This window comes from Malaclemys terrapin, chromosome 9, assembly GCF_027887155.1.
Source record: "Malaclemys terrapin pileata isolate rMalTer1 chromosome 9, rMalTer1.hap1, whole genome shotgun sequence".
NCBI lineage: Eukaryota > Metazoa > Chordata > Testudines > Emydidae > Malaclemys > Malaclemys terrapin.
In genome coordinates this window covers 41,593,661-41,604,167 of record NC_071513.1, presented here as the reverse complement: position 1 = coordinate 41,604,167, position 10,507 = coordinate 41,593,661, and the positions used below count along the sequence as shown (strand labels likewise).

General features: G+C 46.3%; 1 long non-coding RNA gene across 2 annotated transcripts; it reads left to right on the top strand.

The window, feature by feature from the left end:
• Nucleotides 1-2,929: 2,929 nt before the first annotated feature.
• On the top strand, nucleotides 2,930-9,914 carry LOC128843194 (uncharacterized). Of its 2 annotated transcripts, XR_008446194.1 has the most exons (3): nucleotides 2,930-4,360; nucleotides 5,910-6,785; nucleotides 7,073-9,914. It is a non-coding gene; the product is annotated as an uncharacterized LOC128843194 (long non-coding RNA). The 2 variants fall into 2 exon arrangements; XR_008446193.1 differs by lacking the exon at nucleotides 2,930-4,360 and having other exon boundaries at nucleotides 4,367-6,785.
• Nucleotides 9,915-10,507: the final 593 nt, after the last annotated feature.

Below are 10,507 nucleotides of genomic sequence, written 5' to 3'. Positions count from 1 at the left end.
CATACATATAATTCAGTGCTTCAGAGCATAACACTTATTGTGGTCGTAAATACGGCCCTGAATTATCAAAACACTCAGCAAAGCTCTTAAGTACGTACCTAACTTTAAGCATTTGAGTAGTCTGAAAATGGAACATAAGCACATGCCTAAGTGCCTCTTTTATTATAAGTGGGTTATCTTCACTTGTGGACATTGGTTTAAAGATGTAGATGCACCTTGAAATAATCTAACACCTAAGCTGAGTATCTGTGCTTAGGTGATGCATTTGCACTCAGAAGTAATGAGGATGTATTTAAAATGAGCCTGAACCAACCTGTCCAAATCTAAATACACCCAGAATCTGAGAGAACTTGAGACCCATCCCAGATTTTGTGCCTTAGGTTTTTATTTGATTAAACCACTTTGCAATACTTTGTTCATGGTTTCTTACTAATCAAATTACTACAGGATTTAGGTGTCTAAATTTAATTTTCGGCACCCACATTTGAAAAACAACAACAACAACAACCAAGTGTTTTGGTGCGTTATTTGGATTATTTTATTTATTGAATGATTTGGCCATATGTGGGTTTTTGAGGACTGGGTGGGAGGAGTCATAATTAAGCCTGGGTATCTCAAGTTCTGGTTTTTGTATGTTTAATGTCTATTGAACTTTCACTGTAGGGTCTTGATGAAATAATCAGTGTATAACATATACACAGCTTTTCTCCTTCATGTACATTAATTCCCAGGTCAAGCAGGGGTTTCAGATCTGGGATGTTTTTCTGGGATTGACAAGCCAAAAGGCTGGAAAGGGACAAGCACATGCTGAGCTAGAGGGTTTGGTAAATTGAGAGGAGCTTTAGAAGTGGTTGAAGAGCGAGCCGGGAGACATTGTGAATGGGGTGAGGTTAGGGAAGGTAACATTTAGGGGGATGGACATGTGGCCTGTCCCCATCAGTCACCACTGCCTTCCAGCTTCCTCTTGGGTTCATTTGCTTTCTGCTTCTATACCTACCTCCACCTACTTTACTGATCAAAGCTGACCGTAACAGCTTCTTCTATACTGGGCTTCATGTGTTGCCTTTTTGTCAGCTGCTGACACCTCTTCTTTGAAGGACTCTGGAGTGCAAGCTGAAGTGTGGTGGCAGAAGGAGGAGGTTGTGGGGGCAGGAGATGGGGGCTGGTGAGTGTGGACACCCAGAAGGACCCAGCACAAGGCTAGCAGCTGGGCCTGGCTTTAGCAATAAGGAGGAATGGTGGTGTTGGTGTCACTAGGCATAGCTACCAGGTAAGTCGGGAGAGTGGAAGGCCAAAAGTGCCAATGAAGCTCTTCCGCTCTGGGCCTACCTGAACCACAGAACTCCATCTTGTGAACTCTCACCTACTTCCATGCTAATTGCCTTGATGCTGAAGCAGAATATGTAATAGTCAGCTTTTCTAGCAGACAGCTGCTGTTTTGCTCACTCACAAACGCTGTAGTGATAAGACGAGGGAAGACTGCTGTAAACAGGCCTTGCAAGGCCAAAAGATAAGCATGTGACTGGGAAAGTTTCTAACACGCACACTGTGTACCTGCTGTAACTGTTGTCTGGAAGGGAGGGGTAAGGGTGAAATAGACAAAGGCTTGCACAGAAACTGCTTGGAATATAAAAGGGAAAATTTGTTTGTATTTGTTGCACTTGATTTGAGACATGCTGGTCTCCTAGTGCCTTTTCAGAGCTCTGAAATAAACTTGGTTTGCTTTCTCCCCTTGGTGTCTTTATTGGTGCCAAGCACACCGGGCAATGAACCCCGCTGTTTGCTTCCTCGGGCCCTTTGGGCTGGCAACAGTTTTGGCGTCCCTGGGTGGGCTTGAGGTTGAAATTTAGCCTTGCCCGGATCCCTCCTGGCGGCCGACGGATTACAGCGACGACCGACGCCCAGCGCACACCGGTGACTTCATCGGGGGCCTCGGCGGAGACGTGGTTTGTTCGACCCCGGAGGGCACAATGGTGCAACGCACTTAGACAGTGGAGAAGCAGCTGCGGGTGACGGTGGGGAACCAGTCCCGTGGATAGGGCGACGGTGCAGTACCAGACCCTTGGATAAGGTAGGAACAGTCCAGTGGGGACTTTATCTGTTGTGACCTGGGGACGCCCAGAGTGTCCCTATGGGGCAGGAACAGAGTACAGCCGGCAGGGTACAGTGTACACCCTTAGAATGCATTCTGGGGAACTGGAAAGTGTTTGGATCTGACCAGTTGATTAAAAGTAAATTGAAAAGGTTCTGTACAGTTGATTGGCTTCAGTACCAGCTGGAGTGCCAAGAAAGGTGGCCACCGGAAGGATCACTCAATTACAACATGATCCTTCAGTTGCTTTTGTTTTGTCAGAGAACAGGTAAATGGAATGAACATATCTATGCGTATACGTTTATGGTGTTAAGAGATAGGACTGATATTTTGCATAAGTACCATTTGACTCCGACAGGCTCGGTAGTAACGGCTGCTAAACCCCAGAACCCTACCACTGTTGTAATGGCAGAATCGGTGTCCCCTTCGGCTCCTCCACCCCCACAGGCTCCAGAGAGTACCCCCTCAGTGGGATTGTATCCGTTGATTACTGAGAATGTGGTAGCCCGTCCAGGAACACAGGATCGTGCAGCCCAGATTGTGTCAGTGTATTCTCATGTTGCTTTTAACCCTGTACATCTAGCTGCTTTCAAGGCAAACGCAGGGGAGTTCTCGACGAATCCAAGCAGGTTTATTTCAATCTTTGAAGGGTGTCTGGCTAGCCATAAGCCTGACTGGGATGATTGCAATATACTTACGAGAACCTTGTTGTCTGAAGTGGAGTGGAATCAAGTTATAGCTAAGGCTAGGGATGAAGACAGAGAAGGCATTTAAGGTTTAAAAAGAAAAGCTATTGGATACCAGAGGTTGTACAGAGTGGAATCCTCAGAAGTGAGTGTGCTCGTCCTGGTTTGTTGCTTCAAAGCTCTGTACAGAAGTTATGTTACTGAAAGGATGTATAATGGTAATGTGTATGTGTTAATGGTTGGAGAAAAGGTGTATGAGTGAAGAGTGGAAGATTCCTTTGGAAGTTAGAAGAAGCCGAGAAAGGGAGAAGGAAAAAGAGCACAGAATGAGTTAACTGAGGGGAAAATATAGCTAGCAAGCTTAGTCATGCTGGCCCTATCCAAGGACATTGTTCACAGCCAAAACTTGGCTGACAACCAAGAGAAAGGGGGGCCTGAATGTGCCCAAGCAACTGTGAGATCTGCAAAATACTGCAAGGCATAATGAGGACAACAGAAGGGTTAAAAAGCAGCTTTGGTGGACACTATTGACCCAGGGATTTAAAATTCCCCTACTCTGTTTGGACAGGCTCTGGCCAGAGATTTGGAGGAGTGGGACATTGAGGACAAAGCCCTCCTTCTGCAATATGTAGATGATTTGCTAATTGCTGCTGTGGGTCTAATCCCTTGTCTTAAAGCTACTGTGAGTCTCCTAAACTTTATTGGACTGCGAGGATACAGGGTATCACAAAGCAAAGCCCAAATTGCTCTTTCAGAGGTTCAATATCTGGGATTTCACATCAGGCAGGGAGAGAGACAGCTCTCAAATGAAAGAAAGGAGGCTATCTGCCAAGTTCCCATCCCCAGCAACCGTAAACGGCTTAGGGCATTTCTGGGCATGGCAGGTTTTTGCAGAATATGGATTCCAGAGTTTGGACTCTGGGCTAAACCTCTGTATGAATGTGTTAAGAGAGCGGATCATAACCCCTTTCACTGGTCCCCAGAAGCGGACAGGGCATTTCAGCCATTAGGTGCCTGGAAACGTCCCGTGGCATACTTCTCTAAGCAACTGGATCAAGTTTCAAAGGGATGGCCGGCATGTTTGAGGGCGGTTGCAGTCACTGCCCTAGTGCTTGGGGAAGCTGAAAAACTGACACTGGGAAGAACTGGGCAAGTGTATATTCCCCATATGGTTCAAGCCCTGCTGGATACTAAGGGTGGTCTCTGGCTCACACAGGCTCGGGTTGCTCGCCACCAAGCGAAACTGTTAGAGAATCCTGAAGTTACCCTACAAACCTGTCCCTCCCTTAATCCAGCTACCCTGCTACCAGAGACAGAAAAGCAGGAACATGACTGTCTGGAAATCATAGATGCCCACTACTCTAGCCGCCCAGATTTAAAAGCTCAGCCACTCCCAAATGCTGACTTGGAATGGCATATGGATGGAAGTAGTACTGTTGTAAATGGGCAAAGGAGGGTGGGTTATGCTGTTGTGTCTCTTCATGATACCGTGGAAGCTGGAAGTTTACCTGCTGGGACATCTGCCCAACTTGCTGAACTAATGGCCCTGACTCGTGCACTCGAGCTGGCAAAAGACAAACAGGTTAATATCTTTACTGACTCAAAGTATGCTTTTAGGGTATTGCATGCTCACGCTGGTCTGTGGAAGCAAAGGGGAATGCTAACAGCCCAAGGTTCTCCGGTTAAGCATGGGTCTCAAATTCTCCGGCTATTAGAAGCGGTACAACTCCCCTCAGCAGTAGCAAGGTGTCAGGGCTGTATCCCCACTTTGAACTTTAGGGTACAAATGTGGGGGCCTGCATGAAAACTTCTAAGCTTAACTACCAGCTTAGCTCTGGTCCGCTGCCACCATTTCCAATGGATTCCCTCCCTGGGAAGCCTTGAAAAACCTTCACCAATTCCCTGGTGAATACAGTTCCAAACCCCTTGGATCTTAAAACAAGGAGAAATTAACCATCCCCCCTCCTTCCTCCCACCAACTCCTGGTGAATACAGATCCAACCCCCTTGGATCTAAAACAAGGAGAAATTAACCATTCCCCTTCCTTCCTTTCACCAACTCCTGGTGAATACAGATCCAAACCCCTTGGATCTTAAAACAAGGAGAAATTAACCATTCCCCCTCCTTCCTTTCACCAACTCCTGGTGAATACAGATCCAAACCCCTTGGATCTTAAAACAAGGAGAAATTAACCATTCCCCCTCCTTCCTTTCACCAACTCCTGGTGAATCAAGATCCAAACCCCTTGGATCTTAAAACAAGGAAAAATCAATCAGGTTCTTAAAAAGAAGGCTTTTAATTAAAGAAAAAGGTAAAAATCATCTCTGTAAAATCAGTATGGAAAGTAACCTTACAGGGTAATCAAACTTAAAGAGCTCAGAGGACTCCCCTCTAGTCTTAGGTTCAAAGTACAGCAAACAAAGATAAACACTCTAGTAAAAGGTACATTTACAAGTTGAGAAAACAAAGGAAAACTAACATGCCTTGCCTGGCTATTTACTTACAAGTTTGAAATAGGAGAGACTTGTTTAGAAAGATGTGGAGAACCTGGATTGATGTCTGGTCCCTCTCAGTCCCGAGAGCGAACGACCTCCCCAAACAAAGAGCACAAACAAAAGCCTTCCCCCCCCCCAAGATTTGAAAGTATCTTGTCCCCTTATTGGTCCTTTGGTCAGATGCCAGCCAGGTTACCTGAGCTTCTTAACCCTTTACAGGGCAAAGGATTTTGGAGTCTCTGTCCAGGAGGGATTTTATAGTACTGTACACAGGACAGCTGTTACCCTTCCCTTTATAGTTATGACACAAGGGCAATGCCAGAGCAGACAGGGAAGCCAAGCGTGCTGCTACCCTGAAATCACCAACAGAGGAGAATGTCCAAATGCATGCCCTCATCCCATCAGTAGGTGAGCTTGCAGCCCCTCAGTACTCCCATGAGGACAGAAACCTGGCTGACAGTCTCAATCTCCAGGAAAAGGAGGAATGGCTTTATTCCACAGAGGGAAAAATCCTCCTGCCCAAGGGCCTAATCCGACCAGTGTTGCAGAAACTGCATCAGACCACACACGCAGGCAGAGAGGCTCTTACCCAGCTTATGAATAAATATTTTCTAACCTCTAGACTTAAACCCTTAGCATCACAGGTACAGGATGAATGTTTAATCTGCCAAAAGAACAACCCTCGACCAGGAGTAGCAGTGTTACCAGCCACCCTGTAACCTACCCCAGGCCCAGGATTGGTGTGGCAAATAGACTTTACTGAGTTTCCCAGGACCCAAGGGTACAGGTACCTCCTTATCTTGGTGGATCGATTCAGTGGATGGCCTGAGGCCTTCCCATGTCGTAACAACACTGCCAAGACAGTGGCTCTTAAGTCACCTTCAGCCCCCAACTAAAACCTCTCCAGCGCATCATCAGAGATCTACAACCTATCCTGAAAGATGATCCTTTACTCTCACAGATCTTGGGAGACAGACCTGTCCTCGCTTTCAGACAACCCCCCAACCTAAAGCAAATACTCACCAGCAACCACACATCACTGAACAAAACCACTAACCCAGGAACCTATCCTTGTAACAAACCCCGATGCCAACTCTGTCCACATATCTATTCAAGTGACATCATCATAGGACCTAATCACATCAGCCATACCATCAGGGGCTCGTTCACCTGCACATCTACCAATGTGATATATGCCATCATGTGCCAGCAATGCCCCTCTGCCATGTACATTGGCCAAACCGGACAGTCTCTACGCAAAAGAATTAATGGACACAAATCTGACATCAGGAATCAAAATACTCAAAAACCAGTGGGAGAACACTTTAACCTGTCTGGTCATTCAGTGACAGACCTGCGGGTGGCTATATTACAACAGAAAAACTTCAAAAACAGACTCCAACGAGAGACTGCTGAGCTGGAATTGATATGCAAACTAGACACAATCAACTCCGGTTTGAATAAGGACTGGGAATGGCTGAGCCATTACAAACATTGAATCTATCTCCCCTTGTAAGTATGCTCACACTTCTTATCAAACTGTCTGTACTCGGCTATCTTGATTATCACTTCAAAAGTTTTTTTTTTTTTTCTCTTAATTAATTGGCCTCTCAGAGTTGGTAAGACAACTCCCACCTGTTAATGCTCTCTGTATGTGTGTATATATATCTCCTCAATATATGTTCCATTCTATATGCATCCGAAGAAGTGGGCTGTAGTCCACGAAAGCTTATGCTCTAATAAATTTGTTAGTCTCTAAGGTGCCACAAGTACTCCTGTTCTTCTTTTTGCGGATACAGACTAACACGGCTGCTACTCTGAAACCTGCTCTTAAGTTTGTTAAGAAGATCATTCCTCGCTTCGGCCTCCCCCAGCGGATGGAATTTGATAATGGAACACACTTCACATCTCAAGTTGTTCAAAAGATATCAAGTGCTCTGCAAATCCCCTGGAAGCTCCACACACCATGGCGACCACAAGCCAGTGGAGTAGTGGAACCACAAATCAGACACTCAAGCGACACCTCTCAAAGGTCTGTCAGGAGGCCTCTCTTAGGTGGCCTGATGCTTTGCCCCTTGTGTTACTCCGCATTCATGCTCTCCCCAAGGGTAGGTTAGGGCTTAGTCCCTTCGAGACTATGTTTGGAAGGGCATGGCCTCTGAATGGTACACCGGTTCTGGCAGGGGAGTGGGAGATGGGGTGTGGTTTCTTGTCTTAGTACATGTGCTCTCTGTCTGCTGTTCTTTCTTCTCTTCACAGATACACCAAAGATTCACAGCCACTTCTGCTGGATACCCCGATCCACTCCCTGCAGCCTGGTGACTCCGTTCTCGTGCGGACCTGGAAGGATGAGCCTCTCCAAGAGAAGTGAAAAGGACCCCACATCGTCCTGCTTGTTTCCCACACAGCGGCAAAGGTCGAAGGACACAAGAACTGGTTTCATCACTCTCGACTGAAAGCAGTACCCGCTCCTGAACAGTGGACTGTCCAGCCTGCTGAGAAGACTGCTAACGACGATTTGGGACTTAAGCTGTTATTCAAAAGACAGTAAGGGTCACTGGGAATGCCTGGTGATCTCTCTGAACAGCCACAGCGCATTCTCCGCGAGAACCCTGAGCATTGGTTTTATCTATTCACAGTAGGCCGACCTAACCTCTGGTCCTGGTCCTTTTATTTTTTGATTTGTTTAATATCAATACTTCTTATCCGCTGGGCATTTGGGTTGTTGTAATCTCAATATGGGTTCAGGTTTAGGGTTTCTCACAACATTCCTTTTTGTCACAGAAGCACTCCTTCAGTTACCTAATGTTTCATTCACATCGCATGCAGGATGGGGAGCCATCCCTGCAGATATGGCTACCAATACCTATGAGTCCCTGAAAATTTCCTTTGCCTGTGAGTTCAATCTCTCCAACTGTTGGATATGTGCTCAGACTCCCCACCATTCAGCGGGATTGCCCTGGAGAGTAGTTTCCCAAAATTGGTCAGACTATTGTCAAAGGTGGATGGTTACAGCAGTAGCACCTCTGACAATTTGAGTTTGCGATCTAACTGTACTGCGGAAGCTCCTTATGGCCTACACAATGGCTCTTGGAATTCCCACTATAGTAGCACTCTTAAGCCCCAGCCGATTCATTTACGTTCTCCACCCGCTGGTCTCATATGTTATTAGCAAGCCAGTACAAGTAAGCATACCTGGTTTGCAAGCATTAGTAAGTGTAGATTTTATATTCGTCATGGTATAAGTCTCACTGTTCCTTTACTAAATGCCACCGGTTGGCAAACCGGCACTGCATTCTTTGCCCTTTCCCCACAAGCCACCCTACAGAACTTACAAGGTAACAATGGAAAGGCTAGTTATGGTAAAGCATTCTGGGTTTGTGGTAATAGAGCCTATAAATGGCTCCCTCATGGTTGGCATGGTAGCTGTTACAAAGGCTATCTTGCTCCTCCCCTCCGTGTTCTCACCAAGGTTCCCTCAGGTCACCCTTGGTACTATCGGTCCCTGAGAGCTACCATTGAACCCATTGGTAAAGGAGACAGGTTTGGGATGATATCCCTCCCTTCCTATGGGGTGGGATGGCTAACCCAACTCTACAGAAGACTGTCTAAATTTCTCACTCAGTTTGCCAATGATACCCTGGCCATAGAGAAACGGATAAGTGCTAAGCTGTACCAGCTTCGACTGCTGGCTTTGCAGAACCGCCAGGCCCTAGATTATGTGTTAGCTTCACGGGGTGGAGTATGTGCCCTTATTGGAGAAGAATGTTGTACCTATGTCCCGGAGTTTTCACAGAATATTAACAAGCATATCTTGTCAGCCGAACAGGCCTTGAACCAGTGGAAGGCCCAGGAAGGGGAACCCACTATTTTGGATTCCCTTTGGGGTTGGATACCTGGTTTAGGGGAACTAGGGGGACTAGGGGGAAGCATTGTTCGCATCTTGCTCACAGGTGTGGTGAGATGTTTTGTCCTTTTCCTTTTGCTCGTTTGCTGTAAAGTGCTCATATGTAAGATTTGTACCTCCCATTCCCCAAAAGTTCCCTTATACCCTTTCATTGATAATCCTGATTGCATGGAGCTTAATCGCATTTTGTCTTTAGAGTATGAGAAAACTCTGACAAAGGTTTGTTGAGTGTTCTCAAAGGAGGGATTGTTGGTGTCACTAGGCATAGCTACCAGGTAACTCGGGAAAGTGGAAGGCCAAAAGTGCCAATGAAGCTCTTCTGCTCTGGGCCTACCTGAACCACAGAACTCCATCTTGTGAACTCTCACCTACTTCCATGCTAATTGCCTTGATGCTGAAGCAGAATATGTAATAGTCAGCTTTTCTAGCAGACAGCTGCTGTTTTGCTCACTCACAAACGCTGTAGTGATAAGACGAGGGAAGACTGCTGTAAACAGGCCTTGCAAGGCCAAAAGATAAGCATGTGACTGGGAAAGTTTCTAACACGCACACTGTGTACCTGCTGTAACTGTTGTCTGGAAGGGAGGGGTAAGGGTGAAATAGACAAAGGCTTGCACAGAAACTGCTTGGAATATAAAAGGGAAAATTTGTTTGTATTTGTTGCACTTGATTTGAGACATGCTGGTCTCCTAGTGCCTTTTCAGAGCTCTGAAATAAACTTGGCTTGCTTTCTCCCCTCGGTGTCTTTATTGGTGCCAAGCACACCGGGCAACGAACCCCGCTGTTTGCCTCCTCGGGCCCTTTAGGCTGGCAACAGTGGGAAGCAGTGGTTGAGGAAGCACTGGAGGAACCTTGATGGGAGGTGGATGACTAGTAACTCTTCCGAGTGGTTCTACTAAAATAAATTCAAAACTTTGGTCTAATCAAGTGTCTGGGTCAGCCCGACTGCCCCAGAACAGCAAGTCATCTTGACGTGGAGTGTTGAGTGATGGGAGCAGCTGGACTTCTGGGTGTGTGAGAGGCTGGTTGCAATTCTAGTTTCCAAAACCCTTTATAGACCAACATTTAACACTGAAATCTCTAACAGGTCACAAAGATTTGCTTGGGGGTTGGGGGTGGAGGTAGGGAAGAAGATGCTTTCTACTGGCAATGTCCAGTGAGGCTGGTTTTGCAATATATTTTTTCACAGATCCTTCAAATGTGGTTGTGGGAGTTGTTGTGATGATTGTCGTTTTTGTACTAGTTAAGTAATATGTTTTTTCTTTTTTTGTGGCTTCCTCTTTGCGATTGTGCCACTGGCAGTTCACATGGCAGATCAATTCCAGGA